Raw genomic sequence first — 5,982 nt, forward strand, 5'->3', positions numbered from 1 at the left:
AGTCCTCAAAATTGCTTCCATAGCAATATTCTTCTTGTCACGTTAACACTACACCTCTGACAAAAATCTACTTATCGACTCTTTTTTTATAGAGCGATAAGTCCTCTCAATTGCTTCCATAGCAATATTCTCTTGTCACGTTAACACTACACCTCTGACAAAATTCCACTTATCGACTCTCTCTAATAGAGCGATAAGTCCTCAAAATTGCTTCCATAGCAATATTCTTCTTGTCACGTTAACACTACACCTCTGACAAAAATCCACTTATCGACTCTCTTCAATAGAGCGATAAGTCCTCCAAATTGCTTCCATAGCAATATTCTTCTTGTCACGTTAACACTACACCTCTGACAAAAATCCACTTATCGACTCTCTTCAATAGAGCGATGAGTCCTCAAAATTGCGTCCATAGCAATATTCTTCTTGCCACGATTCCACTTGTCAACTCTCTCTAATAGAGTGATAAGCCCTCAAGTTACCCTGATCGCGATTGTTCGCATGTCAGAGTAAAATCATACCACTTACAAAAATTAATCTATTGACTCTTTCCAATAGATCGATAGATTCCCCAATCTCTGTTATGGTAACAAAACACCTCTAACAATTTTTTTTAACCCGTTTGAACTAGTTAATTCTTCTACAAAGGAATAACGAGTGTTCATATATCCCCCAACAAGTTAAAGTTTTTCTAGAATTATCTTAGATGGTAATAAAAGAAATTTTAAAGATTGGGTATTTTTCCATTATTACAAGTCAGAACACGACACATACAATGAAAAGAGACAAACCAAAATCACTCTTTTTATTATCATCAGAAATATCGAAGAGTGATACAAAAATCATGTTCTTATCAAACAAAAAGAACAATGCATAACTATGCCTCTGGATTAACAAAAGTGAAAGACGCAAGCCGGGACTTAATAGCAGATAGTTTTTTCTTCGTGAGCGGCCTGCACCATCACCTCGGCTTTCTTCCTAAGGGTACCTTCGTCCAGCGCAATCGCATTAGCTTGCTTCTGGATAAGTTCAAGGTCCTGCACTGATGAACGGTAGGTGGCATAAGTTTTCACACTCTCTAGTGTGAGCTTTTTCAATATTTCTTCCTCTCGCGCAAGCTCAGCCTCGTATCGAGCCAACTCCACCTTGAGACGATCAATTTCTGCACGAGATGTTTGTATGGCAGTGCCAGAAGCATCCACAGCGTGTTGCTTCTGCATGCATTGCCCCTGTAAGGATACAATTTCAAGCTCCCTTTTAGTGATGACTTCTTGGAAGGTCTCATATTAGCGGGCCGCTTCAGCTTGAAGATTATCAAAGACTGACGCAATCTGGGGAGCAAGATCAGCTTGATGCAATTCTTCCAAAGCCCTCAGATCTTTTTCTAACCGAGAGATGCCCTCGGAGCAATGCTGGAACAATCGAGCGTCATCCACGTACCGAATGCCGTTCAGGGAGTTCATAAGTATCGGTTTGAAAAAATCGAATGAAGCCCGTCCAACACTGATCTCCTCAATCGCTATCTTCATCATATCCTCCAACGGTCATATAAGAACTTTAAGAATGGAAGGGAGGACCACTGGACTTGGAGACCTCACCAGAGATGTCGTTGGGGAGCCTAAAAGCATAGACCCTGATGCAAAAGCAGTGGGTGATGATCGTGAAGAAGTCGGAGAAGCTATGGTGATATCCAATTGCGAGGGACTAGAAGAAAGAGCCATGAGTGCCCCTGTTTGGGCTGAGCTTAGTACAATCTCCGTCCCCACAGGTTTGAGAGGAATTGTCAGCGAAAGAGGTTCTTCTGGTAAAGAACTTATTGTCACCGACATCGATTCAGAGGGAGGAACGTCTGCTGCTCGCGGGTGGAGAGACGATGACGTACCAGCAGCCTCAAGAGTTGGAGAACCTACATAAAAGAACAGTCAGTATAAAAGAAAGAAACACCAGAGAAATCAAAGTGTATAATTTGTACCAGTAGGGTAAAAAGGAAGATAACCAGACGCCTTGTCAGAAGGTGGTGGTGGTTGATCCGCCCAATCATAAAAATCATCATCATCACTTCCATCCTCATCAGCATCATCATGGTGAGACGAGCTCCCATAGTCTAATGGTTCGTCATCGTCAGCAGCTGAAAGTCCAGGAGAACTCATGTTCGTATCCACTTGGGTCAGCCGGCCAGTCGTGGGACTAGGAATAATAGTCCCCGAATGTGGCAATAGTACAGAGGAAGCGGGAGACTGACTCTCATTAAGATTAGCAAGTTCATCTATCACCAGTTCATCTGTAGGCAGTTTAACCCCTTCAGACGAAGACGTTGCAGGCAGTACCCTTGCAGGTGAAGAAGCAGCACCAGGAATCTGATCTGGAAATGGTGAGATATCGGGATCCATTGTGGAAGAAACCCCCATATCCCCAATTAGGAGTTCATCTCCACCCTCTGTCTGATCAAAGGGACAGTGAGGGGAAAATTCTTCAAAAAATGTAGATCCCCCAGGGTGAGGATCGGCGCGATCAGAGCGACTTGCAACAGCTGATTCTTGCTCGTCCCCTCTACCGGCAGATTTGAAAGCATCCGCCATTAGCCTCTGAGCAGGAGGGTCTACTAGCAGCTTTCTACGAGTACGTTTCTCGTAGTGAGTTTCTTCTGCTTCAGTTAGGGCCCTCTTTCCAGTTGCCCTTGCTCCTGGAGCTTCAGCAGCCTTAGGACTCGCTACCGGGGCACTCTCTAGGCCCAATTCTCTTTCTCCTTCTTCAGTTACATCTTCAAAATGTAAAAACTCGTCGATCCCCTTCAGACGAGATACACGACCACCTCCTTTCTGGGATGAATACATCTTTCTAATCTCACGAAGGCCTAAAGTGTACAGTTTATAATCTGGCATCATAGAAGATGTATGATACCAGTTACAGAAAGCCATGGAGAGAAGAGAATTAGGTGTTTTGTGGGGTAATCTGAAGGTAGCCCCAGTACAACCTGCGGAGGAGTAATACCAGGCTCGAGCTCCTTCGTATATGTTGCCCATAACTGAAAGCTGGCTCCTCGGATTTCCAACGTATAGTTGGTCGTATCCGAATTGGCGAGCAAATCGATACGGTTGATAGGGCTCAATTATACATTTGTCATTTTGCCTGAAGAGGAGATAACCAGGTCTAATATTTAACAGCCAGTGGAAAACTCCCCCGTCCAAACGGGTAAAACCATTAGGACCAGCGGTATCTTGGAATACCTGTCCATATCCTCCACCCTCAAAATCCGGGAAGCAGCGGAAGATGTCGTAGCTGAGGTCTCTCGACAGAATCTGACGGACCCTCACTACGTAAGTGCCTATCCAAGTAGCTTCTACTAATCTCTGCACGAAAGGGATGAAGCCTTCATCCGTAGCAGAGGGAGCACTCATCAAATGTACACAATGCGAAACGTACCAAGCCATTAAATAAGTATACGGCAAGGGTACTCGAGGATTTGGGGTCACCAAGCTTTTCGTTCCTTCAGAGTCTATCTCCTTCACTTGAATAAACTCGAGACATAATTCCCTCAAGCCACGCTGCAAACAACACGTCATGGCTGAAAGTAGATTTATAGGTCTCCCGTGAGCTAAGAGGACAGCCGAATAAGCTACTTCAATCATCACAGCATCTATTGGTCTGGTAGGGACCACACACCGCTTTAGCCACAACATGAGAAAACCCGCTAATAATGCCATATCAGAGATGGGAGTGGCTGCCTGGTGATGGAAGCTCTCGAATTCAGTCTGTGCTGGGAAGTCATCTGAATGGTCTCAGGAGTGCTCGCCTCCCGACGAGACACGGTGGCAGTCTTGTTAGACAAATTCTGGAAAGGTACTCAGCCCAGGATAGTTGTTTGATACCACGTCCGCGTGCTCCTGTCAGTTGGCTGCAGATTTGAAAATGACACATCACTTCCCACAGAGTGTCATATACCTCGGGGTTCGTCTCCTTCAAAATCTTTAGCTCACTTGACCCGGGGATAAACTCTTCATATGGTAGGTCTCCAAAAGGAAGACCTGAGACATCGAACATCTCATGTAGGGCGAACCCTAGTTCTCCTTCTGGTGTGAAAAAGGTACAAGTCTCTGGATTGTACCGCTCCAGAATAGCGAAGAAGTTGTAAGGACTAAGAGCGATACCGTATTTAGTAGTCATAATAGGGCAACCAAGCCCAGATTGAGCTAATGGTCCCTTTAATTCTGCCAACACGAATTCTATCATTCGTGCCCACCAGCCTGCCTTGGTAGAATGTACCCATCCAGGAGCGCGGAATACTGCAGTTGGGAATTCTCCTTTGGCGGCCAAAAATCGTCGCATGAAGGTGTTAGCTGGGCTAGCTGTTTCTCCTAAAGGATATCCCCGTGAGAATAAGCAGGGTTCCAAGGCCGATACTTGTCAATTATAACCAGCAGTATGCACACCCTTGTGAGTCAAAACCCCAACAGCTACCCCATCTTGCTCTCTCACTAAGTCCCAGTTCATGTGGCGGGGAACAGAGGCACATTGGTAGTAAGAGATGGGAAACATCCTGTGCATGTAATGACCGTGAATTTTGATACTAGTTAAAATAATTTTTTAGTATTTTAAAATATTTAATTATTATTTTTAAAAAGAGTATTTGTATTTTTCTCGATTTTCTATAATTTTCTATGATTTAAAATCTGATTATATATTTATTTAAATGATTTTGATATTTATAAATTTATTTTATGCGGTAAAAATTTCTCGAATTAATTTATTGTGTTATCGGTACTATTACATATTATTTTAAATAATATAGTGTGTTATTAATATTATTATAAATTATTTCATATAATACATAATATTATTAATTACGTGTTTTTGGTATAATTTGTTGTATTATTTCTAATGTAAGTAAATATATTTTATTTATTAATTATTCTTACTTAATTGTACAATATGTATATACTTCGACTATTTCGTATCAACTGTTGTAATAACACAACAAGTACGTTTTTATTTGTAGATAATTATTCTGTAATTAGTTTAATTTTTAAGTACTCATAATTATTTATTTTAATTATTTTTATTTTAATTCTCTAACCCTAACCCTAATATAATAATATATATATCTTAAATTTTCCTTTTTTTCCCTTCTTCACAAACCCGCCGCCCCACTACTCCTTCTTCTTCTTCCTGTTCGCGAAAACAACCCACCAGCCGCCGCCATCATCTCGTCCCCTCTTTCTCCTCTCGTATTCTCCGACGAGCTTGAACACCACCTCACCGTCTCCAGCAGCTCCGCCACGAGATCCGCCCTAGCCCCTTGTTAGCCCAAACCCGACAGCCCGCGCCGCCGCTCGCCGTGCCATAACAGCCGCTGTCCGTGTTGAGATCCCGCCGCCAAGCAGCCCTATAGCCACGCCGAGATCCCCACGCCGCAGTCTTGCTCCGACCCGCGTCGATCCGTGCGATGAAATCCCGAGGCAAGATCTCGCTCCTCTTGACTCGTTAATTCCTATTTATATCTGTCGTTAAATAGTTGCATAGATTAGATTATAAATTGTTATTATCTGCGTGAGCTTATTGATGAATTGGTGAATTATCTGGTTATGTTAATTTATAATTGTTATTATTTGCGTGGGTTTGATGAATAATATTGATTTAAATCATAGTTATGTGATAAATAGTATTTTCAAAATAATGATAATAAAGTGAAAGAATTTATTTTGATAACGGAATCATTTTGGAGAATTTATAATATTTAAAAAGAATTTATTTTGAGAAAAAGAATTATTTTAGAATAATAATTGATGAGAAATAATTTAAGGAATTTATTCTAGAAGAGAGAATATTTTGGATTATTATAATGAGAAATAATTTTTAAAAGAAATTATTTTGGGAAAGGAATTATTTTCTGAAGTATGTAGTTGCTGATTCATGATTACATTCATGTTTGTGAATATTTTACTATATTCGACATGTCATGATATGGTTGCTTGAAATTAATGA

Source organism: Asparagus officinalis, chromosome 7 (assembly GCF_001876935.1).
Source record: "Asparagus officinalis chromosome 7, Aspof.V1, whole genome shotgun sequence".
NCBI classification, from domain to species: Eukaryota; Viridiplantae; Streptophyta; class Magnoliopsida; order Asparagales; family Asparagaceae; genus Asparagus; species Asparagus officinalis.